A 23,572-nucleotide genomic window follows, 5' to 3' on the forward strand; every position below is an offset into this window, starting at 1 on the left:
CACTGTGGTGATCTTAAGAGATGAGGCTTTTGAGGAATGGATTAGTGCCTTATAAAAGGGCTGGAGGGAACTAGCTTAAGTCTTTTTTGCCCTTCAAATGAGGACACAGTGTGCCATGCTGAAGATGCATCAACAAAGCGCCATCTTGGAAGCAGAGACCAGACTTTCATCAGGCACTCAATCTGCTGGTGCCTTGCTCTTGGACTTCCCAAACTCCAGAACTGTGAAAAATAAGTTTCTATTGTTTATAAATGACCCAGTCTCAGATATTTTGTTACAGCAACACAAACAGACAAAGGGAAATTATTCACTTAATGCAAACAAAAGCAATAAGGAAAAGTAGAGGAAGAAAAAGTCATGAAAAATACAGAAAACAAAAATTAAAATGGCAGATGTAAATCTGACCATATCAGCAATTACATTAAATATGAATAAATGAAATGATCAAAGGCAGAGATTGTCAAACTGTATATTTTATTTTATTTTAGAGACAGGGTCTCACTCTGTTACCCAGGCTGGAGTGCAGTGGCACATCATTGCTCACTATAGGCTCAAACTCCTGGGCTCCAGGGATCCTCCTGTGTCAGCCTCCAGGGTATCTAGGACTGCAGGCATGCACCACCATGCCTGGCTAATTTTTTTTTTTTTTTTTTAATAGAGAGGAGGTCTCACTATGTTGCCCAGGCTGTCAAACTGGGTTTTTTTTTTTTTTTTTTGAGACAGAGTCTCACTTTGTCGCCCGGGCTAGAGTGAGTGCCATGGCGTCAGCCTAGCTCACAGCAACCTCAAACTCCTGGACTTAAGTGATCCTACTGCCTCAGCCTCCCGAGTAGCTGGGACTACAGGCATGCGCCACCATGCCCGGCTAATTTTTTCTGTATAGATTTTTAGTTGTCCAGATAATTTATTTCTATTTTTAGTAGAGACGGGGTCTCGCTCAGGCTGGTCTCGAACTCCTGACCTCCAGCGATCCACCCGCCTCGGCCTCCCAGAGGGCTAGGATTACAGGCGTGAGCCACCACGCCTGGCCTGGATTTTTTTTTTTTAAAAAGTCCAATTACATGATGTCTACAGGAGAAACACTTTAAATTCAAAAACATGAATACAATTGAAAGAAAAAGGACATAAAAAGATACATTGTACAAACAACAACTTTAAGAAACCTGGAATAGCTATACTAATGTCAGACAAAATAGACTTTAAAACAAAAAAAAAAATTATCAAACACAACTAGATCATTAAACATCTTTACCTATATTCAAAATGATTCTCAAAACTCATCTAAGTTCCCTAAAAAAACTTTGAACATTTTCCTTTGCCTATGGAAATCCTGGTCATTCTCCAGGTTTTAGTTTAAATTCAACCTCCTCTGTAAAGACTTCTCTAATTATTCCCACAGACTTCTCCGCTGCTTCTGAACACCTCTAGTCAACACAGTCTATACTATTTTTAGTAAAAGGAGTATTTCCAATCCGTAAATTAGGGCCTACAAACGAACAAATCAGCTTCGTTTTTTCTGCTGCTCTGCCCAGATCTCCTGAGACCACTCTTTACTGTTTCTGTGCACCACTCCCCTTCTCCCTTAAATAATGTTTTCAACTGGCCAGCACCTGCAGCACCTTTACCTCAATTTCTACCGGATAAACCTCCTGCAGGCAAATCTCTGTCTCTGAGTCTATTTCCCAATAGACCTACAAAAAGCATTGCATGGTTGGTGTATGTATCACCTTCCCAAGGCTGCCATAATGAAGTACCACAAACTGAGTGACTTAAAGAACAGAAATGTATTGCCTCACACTTCTGGAGCTAGATGTCTAAGATCAAGGTGTCAGCAGGTCCAAGCTTCCTCTGAAGGTGTTAGGGAAAGACCTGTTCCAGTCCTCCTTCCTAGCTTGATAGTTCCTTGGCTTATGGCAGCGTGACTCCAGTCTCCACATGGTATTCCCTCTGTGTCTCTGTCTCGTGTCCAAGTTTCCCCTTTTTATAAAAAGTCATATTGGATTAGGGCCCACCCTAATGACCTCACCTTGATCACCTGCAAAGACCCTATAAATAAAGTCACATTCACAGATACTAGGGGTTAGGACTTCAGCATCTTTTGGGGGGACACAATTCAACCCATAGCAGCATATTACAAGAATTAACTTATGTAAAACATTCTCTTTTTATCAATGGTCCTTTTAAAAACATAAAACAAGTCAGGCACTAGTGGTGCGCATCTGTAATCCCAACTACTCGGGAGGCTGAGGTGGGAAGATCACTTGAGCTCAGGAGTTTAAGATCAGCCTGGGCAACATAGCAAGTCCCCTTCTTTACAGAAAATTTCAAAATTAGTCATGTGTGGTGGTGCATGCCTGTCATCCCAGCCACTTGGGAGGCTGAGGCAAGAGGATCATTTGAGCCCAGGAGCTTGAGGTTATAGTGAGATACAATTGCATCACCGCACTCCTGGGTGACAGAGCAACAAGACCCTATCTCAAAAAAAAAATTGATATTGGACTAGGTAAAATATATGTATATAAAAATAATAAGTCCTATTTTGTGATAGGGCAAGAGCTTCCACTACTGCCACCTACTTCTCTCTCTTCCTCAAGAATGTTTTGGCTATTCTTAGACCTTTGCTCCTTTATATTATTCATATATACACATAAAATCACCTTTTAGTTACAAGAAAAAGGTTATATTGAAGTTCTGATGGAAATGTCATTGGATCTATTGAGTTTTTCAGATACTGAATCTTCTTGCTGTGTGGGAAATTACCCTTATGCAATGGCAACCTCCAAGTATACTTACCAGGCAAGCTATCTCAGAGGTCATAGAACAGCAAGATTTAAAGCTAAATTAAAATGCTCAAATTACATGGCTTATTAAATCACTTTAAAACACACAATGACAAGCAAGGGGAAAGAGAGGGATAAAAGTTAACACACTTAGGATAGGGTCCAAGCAGGGTAGAAGGACCACATTACCTGCCGCCTGTTCTCTCTCTCTACCACATGAGCCTTCCCTACTGTCTTAATCCATTTTGTGTTCCTATAACATAATACCACAGTCTAGGTAATTTATAAAGAAAAGAAATTTATTTCTTATAGTTTTGGAGGCTAGGAAGTCCAAGATCAAGAGGCCCACATCTGGCAAGGGCCTTTCATCACATGATAGAAGGCAGAAGGGCAAGAGAACACAAGAAAGCAAGAGCCAGTGAGCAAGAAAAGGCTGAACTTGCTTTTATAACAACCCCTTCCTGTAATAACAAACCCACTCCCACAATAATGGGCATTGTCCATTAATCCATCCATGAAGGCAAAGCCCTCATGGGCTAATCACCTCTAAACAGTCACATCACAATGGTACTTAATACCATCATAATGGTACTTAAATTTCAACATGAGTTTTGGAGGGGACATTCCAACCATAGCACTCACTGATAGGGTGGTCACAAGGAACACAGCTAAGGTTACAGTATGGAAGCCCACAGGCAGGAGATGCCCTGAACCAATGATACATACTTGATCTATTAGAGGGACTCAGTGGCAAGTATACCTGGCCACAGCTGTAGCTTTTCAATTACCCTATTGATCATCTTGAGTTTTATTTGTGGCTTATTGGTAGAGAACACATGGGACCAGAATGAGTGTCACCAATGGATGGTTGAATTAAGATTTCATGAATATTCAGTGCTTTCGCATACTAAGTATACTTAGTACATACTGAATATCAAGAGCCTCTTGTATATTTAGCACAGCATGAACATTTAAGTGTTTTTAGTGCTTCATGAATATTATGTATCTCTTGGTCCTTCCAAAACTTTCTGTTTGTTAACACACACATGCGACACATTAACTACTTATACATATTTAACACATCTAAAAAGAGTTTCAACCATCTCATTTTTTTTGAGATGGGTCATGCTATGTTGCCTAAGCTAGCCTCAAAATTCTGAGCTCAAGCAATCTCCCACCTCAACCTCCTGAACAGCTGGGACTACAGGCACACAGCACCACATCTGGCTAATCCCACTTGTTTTCTTTTCTTTTATAGCAGCGTTGAATATTCTCAAACAATACAACAAATGCACATTACACTATCAGGAACACTGTATATTTCTTCATTTATTTTATTAAAATCTCTTTCAATATCTTTCAACAGTTTTTCTGTCTCCTTAAATAATTTATACAACAGTTCCTAACAATTTATTCCTAAGTACCTTTTATGTTTTGTTGATATCGTAAAGGGATCTTTTAAATCTTTAATACTTTTACTAATATGCTCTCACTTTATTCAGGCAATGCATTATAGGTGAACAAGCATGATCTTTAAAGTTAGATAAAGATAAACCCAGGTAGTCTACTTACTAGCTATGTAATCTTGGGCTTCTCAACCTCTCTGAAAATCAGTTTTCTCATTTACAAAATGAAAGTAGTAATACGCAACCTACAGCATTACTATAAAATGTGAATGAGATAATTGTTGTGTGGAGCTGTCCTGTGCATTGTCAGATGTTCAGCAGCATCCCTGGCCTTATCCACTGATACCAGTAGCCAAAACTCCCACCTCCAATTTAAAAAAAATTGAATGAGAAGATGTATATAATGTACATAGAACTAATAAGTTCTCAAATATTGACACTTATTAGTGAGCTATTCTGGACTCTGGGCATAACTGGGTTTTTACATTTTTATGAACATGGAATCTCTTATTTTAATCAAACTTGACAAAAATCTTTCCAATATGTATTAAATAACTGCTTCCAAACAGAAAATAGGGAGTAACATTTAACATTTTATTGATGACTCAGAATTATCACTATGAATTATTATAACTTCAATAAAGGGGAAAAGAAATATACACTCATTGAATGCATACAGTATTATGGGCAATTTATATCCATCACAGGATTCAATCCTCATAATAGCTCTTAGAGGTAGGCACTGCTATCCCCATTTTATAAATGAGGAACTTGAATTGCAGAGAAGCTAATTTCTCTAAGATTTAGTCACTGCTAAGTGACCAGGCCTGTCTGATTCCAAAGCCCATGTCTTATTTGCCACATAATAAACCAGGTAGCCGCATAATAAATCTCTCAGAAGGAATAACATATGTGGGACTATTTGCCCCTACATGAAATGGCCCAGGCCACTGTGCTTTTTGAGTTTGTGTGTCCGGTAGCGCTCCACTATAGACTTGTGTGGCAGACATTACTGGTTGCCTAGCAACAGCCATTCTTCCATACAGCCCATTCACCAACTTTGTTCCTTACTAAGAGAACACCTGTTTGCTCAGGTCTCTGGTAGCCTTGTGATATAAGGGAGGCTGCACCTCTCCCAGGCCAGTGATCTTGACTAGTGCCACTTATAATCATTCCATTCCCCTTGCCAATAATCGGTTTAGGCATAAGCATGTGAAGCAATTTTGACCAATGAGTTATGACAGGAGGTCTGCTCAGGGCATCCAGCAGAAGTTTCTCCTAACTGATAAAAATAGATGCACAGAAAAAAAGACCTTTTCTTCAATTTGATGACATAGCATCTTATATCATCTTGTAGTCAGTCATAAGGGAAGAAGCCTCAGAGCAAGAACCAACATGCTGAAAATGACAGAGTGAAAAATAGAAAAAGCCTGAGCCATTAAAATGATACCAGTAAAATGAATACATTGTACATTCCTAGAAGGTACAGCCTGAGGCACACGGTTGGTATTTTTGTTCGTTTTGTTTTGGTCTCCTATACTCCATCTAAGGTGCTGAACATCATGTAATACTTTACATGCCATCTTTCTAACAGGTGAAAAACATTTGAAAAATAAAATCAAAGTTAAGCAGTTTACAAAATGATTTAGGGAACCCTGTGTACTTTTCTTTGTTTTTGCCCTGTAGAGTTATTTAGGAAATAGTCCTATCTCAAGACTATTCAACTCTTTAAAAAATAAATGTTAGGGCTGACTGCTTCATTACTATGGGAAAAGCATGAAGGAATGAGATAAAATGCCAGATGTTTGCTATTATGTCAGTTTTTCATAACACTGGAAAACCATTCTTACCATTCTTTTGTCTCAAAGGGCTATGTCCCACAGGATGCAGGTGGCCAAAATGTTTATCATGTCTCTGAATCTTCCCTTCAGGTCTGCCTGTGAGGCACCACCACATCAAGCCTGGTAGCCAACCTGTTTCATGCATTTTAGGTACAGTGTAACTGTTTAGCACCACTGGTAATATTATTTTTGCTTTTATTAATACTTCATATTATTTTCCCCTTCCCTTGGAGGCCTTTGCCTATACATTAATTAGGTAGGACAGTGTGAGAGTTTTTGTCCCAGCTGCAATGGTTTGGGATCTACTCATTTACGTGAAGTAGAAGGACCTGTCGATTCTTAAAGCCTACTCAGGCTGTGCCTCCTTTGTAAGTTGGAATACACTGGACACTCAAAAAAGTATCATATCAATGAATAAATTGATGCTATGTAAAATAAATGTAAATAAATTTTGACTAACATATTCATTCATTCATTCTCCTTGCTGATGAAAAGTTTATTATACAATCATGACAAAGGAAATCAATAATTACAATAAGGAATTATAGGTGTTATGCTAGAGACATACCCAGGGTGCTATGGGAGAACAGAAGAATGACTTCTTATTTTTTTTTATTTTTTTCTAGATAATGTACTTGATAAAGTTTTTCTTGTTTGTTTTGTTTTGTTTTGAGGCAGAGTCTCGCTCTGTTGCCCTGGCTAGAGTTCAGCGGCATCATCACAGCTCCCTGCAACCTCAAACTCCTGGGCTCAAGCAATCCTCCTGCCTCAGCCTCCCAAGTAGCTGAGACAACAGGCATGCCCCATCATGCTGGCTAATTTTTCTATTTTTAGCAGAGATGGGGTTTTGCTCTTGCTCAGGCTGATCTGGAACTCCTAAGCTCAAGCGGCAGTCCTCCCGCCTTGGCCTCTCAGGGTGCTAGGATTATAGGCACGAGCTACCACGCCCAGCCAAGAGTGACTTCTTAAAACTGTACATTTGAAACAGAGGAAACAGCATATTCAAAGGGACAGGGAATCATATATCACCTATCATGGCTGGAGTGAAGAGCTAATGTTGGCCTATTCATGCCTGCCCTCTCCTTCCAACGTTATTTCCAGAACCATTATCCTGGTTATGTTAATCTTTGTGCCTTTCAAGCCTACATTAGGCAATTTAGCTCTGGAAGCAAAACTGTAACGATCATGAGGTAGAAAGAGTACCGATGGACAATAATGAGCCATGAACAAGCTGAAATGTTGACTTAATCCTTGAAGTAAAAATACAGAGGTGTGAGACAAAGTAGCAAACATAAGAAGCCATGTTTGTTCATTCTGCTTCCCATCAGAATTTCACAAAATCCCTTGCCAGCAGAATTTCACAAAGCCCCTGACTGAGTGCAGCCCTCCAGAAGAATGCCCTGAACACAATAAACAAGAGAGAATACAGGTTCCCACATCTTTTCCCTGAATCATAACAATTCTTAGAAAAAATAAGTTCACTGATTCTAGTCCTGGCCTTTTCCTGTACATAAGATAATGTCTGACAGGAGTAGTGATTATACCTCTGTGGTCTACAACAAGATGTACCCTCACGCAAAAACTTTGATGATATTTTACTCGAATGTAACTTCTGGGCACATTTGATGTAACTTCTGAGCACATACAGAACCGCTACTACCTATATATAAACCATGGTTAAAACACTACTTTGGAGCAGTCTGACAAAAACTCTCTAAAAGACTCCTGATTATAATCTCCAGTAAGACTTCTGAATAAAACTAACTTTAATTCTTTAAAAGCCTGATTTTTTCTTTAGTTGACAGGGACATAAAAGAATAAAAAATATGGGACCCAATTGGTAATTGGAGGGAAAGCAAATAGACACTCTAAAATAGACTTTAAAAAAGTAGTAGAGGCATATTAACAGGGAGCCTAGACTTGGATTCCTATAGTATCATCCTTTTCCTTACTGATAATTTCCTTCTTAATACAGATGGCCTAAATGAGTTTCTGTTCATCACAACTCAAGCAGCCTAATGAAAACCAGCCCCTCCAATATGCACTCTCTGTTCCTGTTGAGCAGGATTCTTTCTTCATTTTCCCACAAATATACCATTTGTTGCTGTTGTTGTTGTTGTTGTTTTTAGTTGAAAAATATTAATAGTCATCCAGGACCATTTTTTCATTTCTACCTTTATTCCATCTTTTATGTCATTTATCTTAGATGGAGTTCCTTTTCCTCTCTCTAACTAGTCATTAAGCTGATATTTTGAGCCTGAACAAAGTGCCAGATACTTTGCCAGATGCTGAGGATACAGAGATGACTCACACTTGGTTCTTGCATTCAAAGTTGGAAACAAACTAAATGTCCAGCAGAGGAGACACAGTTAAAGTCATTATGATATGCCTGAAAAAGAGACCATTATACAGCCCTTAAAATCCTTTTACAAAGTACACCTAATGACATGAGGGAATTTACACAATCTAATGGAAAATGGCAAAAGCAAGTCAGGGTAATGGTAGGGAATACAGGCTTTATGCTTCATAGAGTGATCAGACTAGTTCTAGAGTTGGCTCAGACACTTCTTAAATGTATGACCATGAGCAAGTTATTAAATTTTTCTGAGCCTCAGTTTCCTTATCTATAAAATAAAGATAGTAATAGTACTTACTTTCATAGGGTACTGATGATGATTAAATGAGGTGATGTATGCAAAGCACTTGGCCTGGTGCCAGCTCATATTAAGTGATCAGCAAATGCTACCCATTATTAGTATGTTATAGTATACTAACAAAATTAAAATATGCACTAAATATATGCATAGAAACTGGAAGGAAATATTGTAAAACGTAAATGGTGATACCCCACTGTCTCTAAATGGAGAGGAAAAAACAAATAAATAATAAATAGTGATATATATGAGTTACATGACTACAGGTGATTTTTATTTTTCTTCCTTATACCTTTATGTATTTTCTATAGTTTCTACAATGGCAATGTTTTAACTTTATAATAATAAAAAAAGCTATTTGAAACAATCGATAAAGTTCTTTAAAACAGGTTAAATATTTTCCAGTTTGCTTTTTTAAAAAAAGTCAATTATTACACATTTTTAATTAGAAAAGTTAAAATTAGATTCTAATTCAATGCTATGTGTGAAAACTAATAAAACAAAATTGGTTCTATTTTAGCTTAAATTAGTATATTATTTAAAATACATGCTTAAATGTTTCAATCCTGTTTCACAATTTAACAAATACTAGAACATCAGAAAGAACACTGAGCTACCTTTAGAAAATAAAATATACCAATATGTGCTTAGATACAAAGTTCAGCTTTAAATGAACCGTTTTAAATTTAAATTTGCTAAGATTATGGGGCATATGCATGTGTGTGTGTGTGTGTGTGTGTGTGTGTGTGTGTGTGTGTCCAGTGGATAACTTATTACCATAGCAACAGAATTTGACTTAGTATAAAATAAAATCAGTATTGCAAACACTGTGGGTAAAGAGTTGGAAGAAAAGCATTGCTAGTTCCTTGAGCAGATGACAAAACTCACACCAATATTTGCATAGAAGGAACATATTCCACCTATTCAAAACTGAATCATGGACTCAAAGAGAAAAAGATACAGCCTCAGAAAATGTGGAAAACCCTTTAAGGTATGAATTTCTTACTCACTTAAATAAAAGAAACTCAATATGAATTTTTAGTTAACTGACTTTTGCTATTATTATGGTATGATACAGGAAGCTTCCTTAAAGATTTACACTTTTTAAAAAATAAATGACGACTATATGCTATTTTTCAGTAGGATGAATATTACAGGAAATGTGTATACAAAGTAAGAAACAGAAAGTAGGAATGGTTACCAATGGCTTTAATTTTGCCCCTTACTTCCCACGGACAAAAACACCTGCAGAGAGCTTCAAATACTAAGCATGTGCTGATGATTCCCAAATTTACATCTTCTGAAAAGTCTTTTGTCTGCCTCCCCCACCTCGTTCTATTTGTTCTTTAGATTTTAGCCTAAATGTCAAGCCCAGAGAAACTCTTTCTTGAGTCCAAGACTAGGTCAGTTTTAAGACAGGAGTGTTCAATCCTTTTGACTTTGACCCACAGTAAGAAATATATTTGTATCATGATCTGGTACACATACATGCAAATATGCATTCTTGAACAAATAACTATCCCTATGTGCCTATAACTATTATAAAGCACTAGGGATACAAAATGAATAAATCAGACAAAAACTCTTGCCTTCATGGAGCTTACATTCTGGTGATCATGTTTCTGCCTTTGTCTCCCTTAAAACTATTCTCAGAGTCAAAGCAAAGGCCGCACTACAAACTACAAGTCCTTACATGATCTGGCCCTGCAACTGGCCCTTACTTCATCACCTGGTATTCCTCCCCTTCACTCCAATTTAGTCACACTGGCCTTGCTTTTCTTCAAACAGGCCAGGCACACTCAGAGCCTTTGCACTGGCTACTCCTTCTGCCTGGAATGTTCCTCCTCCAAATATCCATATGTCTCATTCTCTCACTTCTTTGAGGTCTTTAACCAAAAGGCTCCTTCCCACAGAGGTCTTCCCTGACTACCCTTTGTAAAATTTTAACCCCTGCCCCTGACATTTTATATACTCCTCCTCCTTACCTTTGGTTTTTCAGTTTGTTGTCACCTAATATACTCTGTATTTTACTAAGTTATCATGTCTCTTATCTGTCTTTCCACTAGGAAACATACTCCTTAAGGACTTGGATTTTTATGTTTATTCACTGATAATACAAACTGAAATAAAAGTTTCACAAAAGAATACTTACCCTTAGTGTGATTTACTTTAATATTTTCTATTATTTCTTTTGTTAAAAATACTGATTGATTTCATGACCCACTTGTGGATCATGATCCACAGTTTAAATTATACTGCCTTGTCTGGGTGCGGTAGCTCTTGCTTGTAATCCTAGCACTCTGGGAGGCTGAGGCAGGAGGACTGCTTGAGGCTAGGAGTTTGAGAGCAGCCTGAACAAAAGGGAAACATCGTCTCTACTAAAAATAGAAAAATTAGCCAGGCATGGTGGTGCACACCTACAGTCCCATCTACTCATCTACTGGGAAGGCTGAGGCGGGAAGATCACTTGAGCACAGGAGTTTGAAGTTGCAGTGAACTGTGATGACACCACTGCACTCCAACAGAGTGAGACTCTGTCTCCAAAAAAAAAAAATTTACTGCCTTAATGTAAGCTTTCATTGTATCTTATACATTTGTTTCATAGCATATCATGGTTCCGTGTGTGTGTGTGTGTGTGTGTGTGTGTGTGTGTGTGTGTGTGTGTCTACTTGTTTATTCCTTGCCAGACTGTGAGTCCCACGAGGGAATGAGGAGTCAGGACTCTCTTACTCACAGCTATGTTTCCAGCACCTACCATAGCACTGCAACAAATCCAAGTCATGTGCCAGCAGAAGTTAAAAGGGAGCAGAAACTGTAAGCGGAAGTTAGCTACCAGCAGATAATGAACAGAAACACAGTGGGAAGTAGAAACTATGACCCATTAGAAAGAGACAAAGCTGTAGTTCTAATTCTAAGTCCTTAAGGTTCTTTTGTTACGGCAAGTGTTACAGCGAGTGGTCCCGAGGACAAACCGAGCGGCACACGGAGAGTCAGAGAATCAGCGTTTATTCGCCGGCGGGCTCAGAGGGGTCTCGCCACCAAATTCTGAGCACCGTCTACCCAATTTTTCCCATTTTTATTAAGTTGGGGTGATCCAAGGGGAGGGGTCTCAGGTGACTAATGCCCGCCAGGTAATAAGTTTAGTGTTTGCACTAGGCAATAGGATTAGTGTTAGGCTGATGTGCCGGATGTTAGGTTAGTGATATGTTAATGTCCTAGGTGTTAGGTTAGTGTCTTGCACCAGGTAATTAGGTTTAGTGTTATGCTAATGTGCTAGATGTTAGGTTAGTCATATGCTAATGTGGGTCTTCCGTGAGGGGTGGGGGTCTGAGGTGGCTGCTGTGCTAAGTAATAGATGGGGGTTTTCCTTATCACTTTATCTCCTTTCTTTTAGGGTGAGTTTTTGTTTTTTGAAATTAATGCTACAAAAATAGCAGATGAATTGAACATCTTGATCAATCAGAGCAAACAATTCAAAAACTTTAGTAAATAGATATTAGTCGTTTCCTAAATTTTCGGAAGGTGTCTTCCGGTGAATGGAGGGACTAACGTTACAGTCTGGAGATGGAGAAGGCAGCTTTGCTTTGTCAGCACCCATTTCCCTTTACCACCTAGCCGCCCTGCCTTGCTCTGCTGCTTCGCTCTGCCCCACAGGAAGACTCCTGCCTGGCCCCGTGCCCAATAGGAGGAAAGATGATCTGCAATGTCTTGGGAAGATGCTCTCAAAGGTAAATAGAACTCACAGGAGTACTCTCTCTCTCCCTGTCTCTGGGTGTCCTCTGTTCTAGGAGGCTTAGGTAAAACATGCCTGATCCCACCGCAGGGAAGTGTCTAGGTTAGTAATTCAGGCCAGCTCAAGTTTAGGTACTCTGTCTTGCTTTTTTCCATTCTAGCACATTTCATTGCTCCAGACTTCATTTTACATAAGAATTACAAAAATATGAGGTTCAAGTCTGACCATTTAGATAAGCCAGTCTAACTCACTAGATTCTACATTTCAGATGGCAGACAAAACCCCTGATAGAAATAAAGTGTTCCTATGGCTGTGCTGTTTTTGGTTTCATATATATATATATATATGTATATCTATGCATATATATATACACACACACATATATATATATGAGACCACACACACACACATCCCTCCCACACACAGATACTGTATTTATATATAAATTATTTTACATATATAAACTTCCTTAGCAGTGACAGACTTAACTATGAAGATAACAAACATTAAGCTTCAGTGCTTCTCATTTCCTTGAGTCCCTTCTAAGAAATGAACCTAAGTTTGTCCATTATTTTTAAGAGGGCCTCCAAAACTGTATGGTCTTTGTACCCTATAAAATCTTGATCTACCCATGCCTTCAGGAATGTTATTGATTGTATTGGCTGATTAAGACTAGAGTAGGGATTTCAGCAACTCAGCTGACCAGAGTTACAGCTGTGGCATTGAAAGAAAGAAAGAAAAAGAGATGAAGCAACTTTTATTTTCCTCTTCTTAGCCATTGAAAGTGATAAATCATGACTTACAGGAAAATATAAAAGGAGATGAAAAACCATGGCTTAGCAAGTGAGTATAGAAGTAAGTGCCAATAACCAAGAAAATTCTGAGTAAAAAATATAATATATGCTTTATACTTTTTCTTTTTCTTTTTTTTAGAGATAGGGTCTCGCTCTGTTGCCCAGGCTACAGTGGTACAGTCATAGCTCACTGTAACCTCAGACGCCTGGGCTCAAGGGATCCTCCTGCCTCAGCCTCCTGAGTAGCTGGGACTACAGACATGTGCCAACATACCTGGCTATTCCCTTTCCTTCTCTTCTTTTTCTTTCCCTTCCCTTCTCCCTTTCCCTTCTTCCCCTCCCTTTCCTTCATCCCTTCCCTTCCCATTTCTTCCCTTCCCTTCTTCCTTTCCTTTCTTCCATTCCCTTCCCTTCCCTTCTTCCCTTCTCTCCTCCTCCCCTCCCCTCCCCGCCCCTCCCCGCCCCTCCCGTCCTTCCTTTTTAGAGACAGGGTCTCACTATGTCCATCAGGCTGGTCTCAAACTCCTGGCCTCAAGCAGTGCTCCCACCTCAACCTCCCAAAGTGAGCCTCCATGCCTGGCCTGGCTTACTACATCTAAGTACCTATTAATCTATAAGCCTATGTCTCTCTTTTTGAAAGCAAAAATTGGGGTATAATATAGGGTTACTATTTGTCTCATGAATAGAAGACTTAGGGGGGAAAAAAAGAAAATCCTTGCCCTTCTCAGGACTAGAACTGTTGTGTTCATTAGTTCACTTCTAGTCACTGCAACTCTAAAATCTTTGCAGACCACCTGCAGAGAGCAGCCCAGAAGAAGGCTTGGTACCATATATGAGACTCCATCTATGATTGTAAACTGACTTGAATGGTAACTGCAGAGTCATTTTTTTCCAGCCAGTAAAGCATAAACAGTGAGGTCTTACACTGTTTTACCTCCATGAGACAGCAGCAGAACTGCTCTCAGGCTTAACCTGGGGTCACCTGGGAACCCAGCAGCCTCTTAGAATCATCCATATCTGAACATCAAACGGAACTTTCTCGTACACACTCAGCCTTCTAAAGTAGTATTAGATACCTCCAAGTAACACATCTAGGCCTAACATGTGCTGCAGGGCTTTGTATTTCTCTCTGGCCATGGTTCAAACAAATGTGTCAGGCACTATGCTACATACTTTTGCTTATATTGATACATTTAACATCATTCTTGCCATTTGTGAGAACCCTAATGTGATTTGGTTCTAAGTTATGACTGTGCCTTATACTCTAAGAAACTTTGAGATTTATTGACATTCTTATAAATAAAATTATTCAGCTTTCTCCAGTGAAATTCCAATTATTTGAATCTCAAATACCTTATGTAGATACTCTACCCGCAAGGAGGGGGAACTTAACTTCCAACTTCATAAGTGTGATCTGTGCATAGTGACTTCTTTCCAAAGCGTATGGAATAAGAAGGAGGGAAAAAGAATAATTTTTCAGTGAAGAAACCTCACAAACACTGGGTCAGCCAGTTAATCAAGATCAACAGGACCAGTGATAAAATAGTTGATAAATGTGGCCTGAATATGATGTGATGAATATGGCACTTTGCCTCTGTGGTCTGCTTCCAAAATCCTATAGCTTCAGTACAATCATGAGGAAAAAAAAAAATCAGACAAATCTCAACAGAGGGATATGCTACAAACTATTATACTTGACCAGTACTCCTCAAAACTGCCAAAGTCATCAAAAACAAAGAAATATCTGGGAAAGTGTCCTAGAGGAACACTATAAGGGAAATCTAAAGACACAATAACTGAAGGTAATGTGATATGTTTAATAAAATCCTGGGACAGAAGAAGGACTGAGAAAAACTAAAAAAACTAAGAAATATGAATAAACCATGGACTTTAGTAAATAGTAATGTATTATTATTGGTTCATTAATTTTAACAAATGTACCATATTAATGTAAGAAGTCAATAGAGGAAACTGGGTATCGGGTATACAGGAACTATGTACTATCTAATCAATTTTTCTATAAATCTAAAACTGTTCTTAAAAAGTCCATTATTTTTAAAAAGTTTCCAGTTATAATAAAAGCATATCATTTACACATTGAATCATACTTTTTGTTTAGCTGAAATCGTTTTAGGATGCTAACATTTGTTAATCTTAAAAAATTTATGCAGCACATAGGTTTAATTCTACTTAACCAAAGTGGAATAAGGAACTGATTTAATTACCTTAATTTATTTAGGCTCTGAATACTGTGTGAGTTTTTAAACTTAATTAGGACAAAATTTAAAATTAAATACAATACTGAATGTTTCTTTCAATTTATTTAACCCAATAACCAGAGGCATACAGAAGCTGTAAAACTTGTCAATGAAACATTTCACATGGAAGGGAGGTAGGGTTTTCATTCTCCACATAAAAAGGTTATTCCAGAATTCATCTATAATAAAATTAAAACATCTTTTGAAGTTTTATAACACTATATGTTCAAATAGATTCTTTAACCTTGTAATCTTCTAGCACCTTTTATCTGTGCATTCAAGTATGGTACATTTATAGTGACACTTCCTAAATGGGAGAAGCAAATGAGTCAAATGACTTATACCAGATTCTTCATGAGTCAGAGGTACAACTGTTCCATTGAGTCATTACCCATCAGTCCTAAAGCAATTGTCAGGAAAATTATTTAAACATAAACTTCTGAAATTATAGAAAGAAAATTTTTACAAATATCCATTTTCCTATGAATTTTCAATAACAGGTTGTTTGAGACCAGATTTGGAGGGCTTCAAATACCTGACAACACTGCTAAAATGCAGTGCAAAAATATAGTTCTTACCTTTAAAAAAATACACTGATGTCTGTTGCATTTATGCTAATCTTAGAGATAAATAGTAGCAGCCTAAGCCACTTAAAGCTTAAGTCCTATATCAAGATCCTTTCTTTCTGTTTTTGTGCCCATATGGGAATTATATTAGTTTTCTATGAATTCTGTCTTTACTATTTTGCTATCCTCGCTTATGAGATAATCACCTTATAGGTAAACAAATGTTAACAACATTGTGGCAGTAAATATAATTATGAAATTATTAAATGTCACAAACCAAGAACACCTGACCAAAGAATTTTTGCTGCTCTTTCCTTTAGTAGTTTCTTATGAGAAGATATACCAAAATTAAAGCATTAATATTTTGAATACAATTCTAAATTTTCATAAAAATTAATTCTCACGTATATTCAAAAATAGGTTGGGCCCACATTACCTTGTTTTCAACTTATAAAATACAAGATAGTGCTAGTAAGAGGCTACTTCAGGCAACTCATTTAAAGCAGTGTGATTTTTAAAAATGAGTAATAAGTAAAAAAGTACTTGATCTGAAGCACACTGTAGAAAAAATTCATTAATACATGCTATCCAATAATTCTAGAAATGCATGACATTGTCACAGGAATCTCTAACCTTGTTTGGTGGAGGCCTGGAGAGCAGTAAGAATTGTGTGTCAAGCAAACAACAGATTCTAATCAAAGTCCTGGTTGCCTGGTTACAGTACTTGATAATGAAAAATGAAAACACTGTTTTTATTAGTGTATACTCTGTTCACATAAATTTATAGTGACAGAACTAATAAAACCCTGGGACCTTGCCCTAAGAGTGTACATAGTTTAGCATCAGGTAAGACCTATTGAATCCAGCAAAGTGGGATTAACAGTAAGAAATACACAAAAGCCCTCATTAGAAAGGTGTCTTATTGTGTTCCTTCAGAGTAGAGGAGGGGGGAAAAAAAAGGAAAGAAAGGCATCTTATTGCAGACACATAGTATGTACCCTGAGGAGAATACCTTACTTATAGCTTCACTATAGCACCCCTCACAGGGCCCCAGTAGGGAACTCATTATGGGGCGGCCCATGTACATTCCTTCATGATTACCTCATAAATAGTTTCTTCCTATGAAGTCAAAGACAGACCTGCATCATCAAGGAAAGTCCAATATCACTAAATGTCTCTTAAGTTTCTGTTTAATGAACCAATTTCCATATGCAAGGAAATGACTCATTAATAGTATTCAAAGAAAAACCTTAGACAAATTAAAGCTAACAGAGTTTGAGCAAAGAACGATTTGAGAATCAGGCAGACCCCCAAACCAGAATAGGTTCAGAGAGATTCTGATACTGCTGTGTAAGTGAAGAGGATTTATGGACAGAAAAAGGAGAGTGACGTACAGAAAATGGAAGTGATTTACAGAAAAGGCTAAATTGATTACAGCTCAACATTTACCTTATTTGTTTTTTTGGTGTTTTTGAGACAGGGTCTCGCTGTGCTGCCCAGGCTAGAGTGTCATGGTGTCAGCCTAGCTCCCAGCAACCTCAGACTCCTGGGCTCAGTGGGCTCAATCAATCCTCTGGCCTCAGCCTCTCAAGTAGCTGTAACTACAGGCATGCTCCATCATGCACAGCTAATTTTTTCTATTTTTAGTTGTCTGGCTAATTTCTTTCTATTTTTAGTAGAGATAGGGTCTCACTCTTGCTCAGGCTGGTCTTGAACTCCCGCGCTCAAGCAATCATCCCGCCTTGGCCTCACCAGAGTGCTAGGATTACAGAAGTGCGCCACCGTGCCCGGCCTCATTTGCCTTATTTGAACAGAGTTTTAACAGTTGGCCACCTGGGATTGGCCAAAACTTGGTCATTGGCACAAGAGTAGGTTATACAGCCTGTTTACACATCCAGTTAGGTTATAGTTCACTATATGCAAAGAAACCTTTAGGCCAAACTTAAAATATGTAAGGAGGCAGCTTTAGGCTAAACTTAACAATAGTAAGACAGGTGATAGAGTTCAACAAATTGTACTGAATGAAAAGCACCATATACAAGTTTTGTTCCCAAACACCAGTATATCCAACATGACTATTCTAGAATTAATTCTTTATGCTGTAACCTAGCATGCTGTAACATGCTAGGACCTTGATGGACTAAAGAAAGAGAAGAACAGAGAAACGAGGCAAACATGGATAGACCCACTGCACAACTCTAAAAAAGTGTAAAACTCAAATGTTGGCAGGATAGAGGAACTAGGCTAAGGAAAAGTTTATTGCTAAAAAAGTGCAGGAAGATGTAGAGATAAAAGTAAGTGTACTGTGCAATTGGATTTGAAACCTAATTTGAAATGAATCATGTCCTACACGACAAGATTAAAACAACAACAATGAATAATTTTCCCTCCTCAAAAAACCAACTAATTCCTGAATATAAGTCATCCTCTTTACTGACAAAGCCAAGAAGATATTTGCTTTATTTTTTTAAGTTGCCATCTAGACTCCATAGTAATTGATTTTCTTTTAAACTTTATTTAAATTAAGCCAAACAATTTTAACAATCTACCAAGTTTGTTCAAATGAGAGTTCATTTATACTGAATTTTTCCATTTTGTAAATCAATTTATGGCAAATGGCTAGTGGGGAGAAATGACTCTTCTAGGGAATAACTGAATCTGATTTTTAGGGCCCAAGCCAAATGTCTGGTTAGATGTGTCAAAAATCAGTATGAAAATATGTCTACAAAAATATCCCAAACATAATGGTTACCTCCAAGAACTGGATGGCTAGAAGACAAGGGCAGGAGAGAGACATCTAATTATATACCCTTTTGTATCTTTTGAATGTTAAACCAAATGACTACACTATCTATTCAAAGACAGAAATATAATTTTTTGAAAGTTAAATTAGCCAGGTGTGGTGGCTCATGCCTGTAATCCCAGCACTTTGGGAGGCCAATGTAGGAGTATTACTTGAGCCCAGGAGTTCAAGACCACTCTCGGCAACATAGTAAGACCCCCTCTCTACAAAAAGTTAAAAAAACAAAATTAGGCAGGTATGTTGGTGCACACCTGTAGTCCTAGCTGCTCAGAAGGCTAACGCAGGAGGACTGCTTGAGACCAGAAGCTTGTGACTGCAGTGAGCTATGATTGTGTCACTGCACTCCAGCCTGAGCAACAGAGCTAGACCCTGTCTCAAAAACAAAAAAAAAAAAAAAAGAAAAGAAAAGAAAATTAACAGTTTCTCTTGAAATATTACAAAGACCAACAACAACATAATCTATTGGAAAAACCCTATTCTTAAAACATTAAAATACCTAGCAAATGCCATCCTACCCATCAGGTTAATGAACTGTACTATCTTGTAATGAGAAAAAATACACTCAAGCAGGTGTCTTTTGGACTCAAAGAACAGTACTCCAAAACGCCATATAACAATTGTATTTCATTGTGTGTCATCATACATTATTTAATATACTCCTTAGGGCAAAAAAACAGGTGTAGTTCCAAAACTAAAACTTTCAGCTCCTATGGAAAAAGGGGTAAGTTAACGTACAGAGGGAAAATAATGTTAAGTTTCTTTTCCTTAAGTCTCAGAAGCTTTTATTAATCCCAAGCCTGTCAGAGACACAAAAATCAAACTTTGAAAAAGGAAGATGGACAAGACCACATACAATAGACCTATGAATTATTCGGTGCAGTCTATTTTAAATCCTGCATTAAAAAATATTTCCAGCTGACTGTATTGTCACTACTAATGGGGATTAAAAATAACTGAATTCACTATGACAAAAAAAATTCTTGGAATTCTCTTTAAGGCTAATATCATAAAGAAATTAGACAGAGACACAAAACTGCAGGCAACTGGTAGATATGTAAGAGTTGGGAGAATATAATGGCAATAATGTTTTTCTAGGCCCACTTCTCTGACACTAACTCTAGCTCCGTACTAACACATCTTTCCTCCCTCTCTTTCTCCCTCCCTCCCTTCCTTCCTATACTTCATCCCAGGCAGCAAGAGTTCTAGGAGCTATCTTTTGGACAGGTACACAAAAAACCAAACAAATAGCACACAGTTAATAAATGATAAATACCATAAACAAAGAGCTATGGACACACACAGAGCTGTAGATGGTTATATTTTGACCCGGTCACTTTCTATGCCATGAGTCCCGGTGTTGCCACAGCAACATCCTTGATCCACTGCAAATGAAGACAAAGTTCAGATTAAGGGCTATAATAGAGGAAAGCAAATTTAATAAACAACTTATTGTAAGTACCATATATGAGTAGATAAACACAACTCTGCTTCCCATTGGAAACTAATGGCAATTTTTTTTGCTAAAATCTTTTGTTAATTTATTATTACAATTTTAAAAATTATTTTTCTCTTTAGATGATGGATGGCAGTGCTTTGAATATTTGAGAGCAATGCATAATGTAAAACTTCTATTTTGCTTTGGAATGCATTTGAGGAAGAGTAGAGCTAAAGGTTTACCTTCCTTATTACATTTTGCTTGAGTTAATATTAAAATTAATTTTAATCTATTAAGACAATAATGAGGTTTAAACAGAGTAAATTGGGTGAGGGAAAATGCTAACTACAATTTTGCCAGATTTAGCCCATAGAGAAGGTAATTCAAATTCCACCACATATGCAAGGCATTTAAAGCTAAGAAAATATAGCCTATTCTTTTCCTATTACTCTAAAAAAATGATTTCCCAAACCTTCCATACTTTCTCAATGTTCACTCTAAGGCCAACTGGCTATGGCTTCTTTCAGCTGCTTTTAACAGATTCAGATCAAGACTAGATTAGATATAACAGGACCTAGTGATGGCATAAACAACCACCCTCAGCTAAACTGACCTGAAACAATAAGGTAAAACAAACAAAAAATCTTGGATACTGAGCTGTGAGGTTCACAGAGGAAAGTTAAACATTCAGTATACCCACAGAGGCATTCATTTAACAATATTTAGATGAGTATCTACTATAGACCAGGCATAGGATTGTTCTAGGATTATTAATATATGTCTAAATCTACAATGAGAAGCCCTAATTCTGACCACATTTAAATTTGCAATAATGACAGTTAAAACTAGGAATCTCAGAAGCAGCTTATATGCCTTGTTATTTTATTTAAAATAAGTGACAACCATTAACATTTATTATTAACATAATATTAAGTATTTACTGTTTATCAGAAACAGCTAATCATTTTACTTGCATTATCTTATGTAAATCTCTCTCATCTAAACAATTCCATGAAGAAAGTACTCTTTTTAACCATTTTACAGATGGAGGAACCAAGGCAAAGACACATGGTAAATGTCATGGCTGACTTAAAAGCCCATGTACTTGTCCTCCGTTGCTATACAAACTTTGGGAATTTTAGTGTTGAGGAGGAAATAATTGGTGTTATTTATATGACTATGAAGTGATACTCATTGATATCTTAATGATAACTCTTCATAAATTATTTTAATTTAAGCCAACATTATCCATCAATTTCTACCTTTCGGGTGAACCACATTCCAGTTAGTTATACAGTTTTGGCTGTAGAACTCATAGCTAATATTAGCCTTTTGCCTCGCTGCACTCCTGAAAGCAGGACTGGTCACCAGCAGCTCTACTGGAGCCACCAATGAAAATTCCACCAGGGTTTTCACTCTTGTCGCATATGCTCAAACCAGCATGGTCTGATCCAGAAATATCACAAAGGACATCAGTTTCACTAAGTTGGACTAAGTGGTCTTGAACAGATTATCCAAGGTGGCCCACTCACTGAAAGAAACCATGATAGCTCTTTGTATATAAAATAAAATTTTAAAAAAACCTTAAAAAAAAATCTAATAGCTAATATTAATTGAGCCTTTTGTATGGTCCAGGTGCTGGTCTAATTCATGAGGTAGGTATTATTTTTGTTATCCCTACTAAAGCCCTGAGGGGTTAAAGTTACACTGTTAAGGAGCTCCAGAGTCAAGATTCAAACACAGGTACTGACTTATGAAGTAAGTTGGCTGGTCTGAAGGTAATGAGTTATCTCACTTGGTTATTCACAGTGAGTTACGGATTGAACTCCTTGTTCTACTCTTTATCCCCTTCTCACTACTGCACTTGACTAGTCTTAAAAAAAAAAAAAAAACAAGAAAAAGTAAGAGTCAAAGCGAAATGCATAAGAGGAGCCAGGAGTTCCACCACTTTTACAAAATAACATTTCTTCCTTTGCTGCTAACCTTGTGGGGGAGCTAAGTTTTATGGCAGTATTAGGCATTGAAAGGAAGAGGAATGGCCATAGTTATTCAAATAACCTAGAGACCTGCAATATCAACTCACACTGAAGATCGGGTCATTAGTACCTCTCACTTTCTAATGGAGCAGGTGATAAAGTTCACTGAGGACTTGCTATTTACTACTCAGGAATAAACATGAAATTCTTCACAGATGAATTTCTTCTCTAATTGTCCATCAATTACAGAATACTTGCTCCTCCTGTCACTGTCTTACTGATTCCATAACCCTGGGCAGAGTCAATGCTTTACGTTTGTTCACCTTTGAAATGTTTTATTAATGCCTGAGTGGTAGGAACACTGTAAGTACAAAATGTTAATTATACTTATCTTCAGGATTATAAACATAACTAGAGATTTTAATGAGGTTACATAAATTAACCATTGATTTCGTGCTTTAAGTTTTCACAATCTTATTTGCAAACAATTGCAATGTCATTTTCATTCTTCAGTTGCAGAAACAGAGTCACGGATTGGCAAAGTGATTGCCTAAAGTTACATAGCATAACAGTAGTAGGGACTCCAACCCTGGACTGCTCTTTGTCCAAGCTCAAAGTTCTAACACCACTGACAAGCTACTAACATTAGCAAGAGTGTACTGAGCACTTACCATGTGCCAGACACTGTGCTAATCATCTAGGTGCATACTCCAGTTCTCACAAGAACCCTATGAAGTAGTTATTCCCACTTTACACACGAGAAAATGGACTCTCAGAGAGGTTAAATCATTTGCCCAAGATCATATGTTTACTAAGTGGAACAGAATCAGAATCCAAACCCTGGTCTCTCTGACTCCACAGCATTTCTAGGGTTTCATTTCCATTTAGAGGGAATGGGCGTACACATGTAAAATATTTCTCTTACCTAAAACACAAAACAAATGATGGCTATGTGCCATGACCAACAAGTATGATTATTAGCTTAACCCTCTAAACCTGAGGTCCAAAAATAAAAGAAAATAAGGATGTCTTTGTTTCTGTCCTTAGGTTTTTCATTGCTTATGTTTTGAAAATAATATATCTATACTACTATATTAAATTGTATTTATATTAATATAATAACTACTCAGTAAAAATACTGAGTAAGAGCCTTGAATAGTGGTTCAACTGGTTTACTGTAATACTTCTCTCCATGTACAGTGCTTACCAACAACAATGCTACATAACAATAATTAGAAAACCATCAGATGATAGCATGGAATGTTGGTTTTAGGTCATAAAATGATACTATAAAAATAAAAATGATATATGTGTGTACACACCTAA

This window comes from Lemur catta, chromosome 12, assembly GCF_020740605.2.
Source record: "Lemur catta isolate mLemCat1 chromosome 12, mLemCat1.pri, whole genome shotgun sequence".
NCBI lineage: Eukaryota > Metazoa > Chordata > Mammalia > Primates > Lemuridae > Lemur > Lemur catta.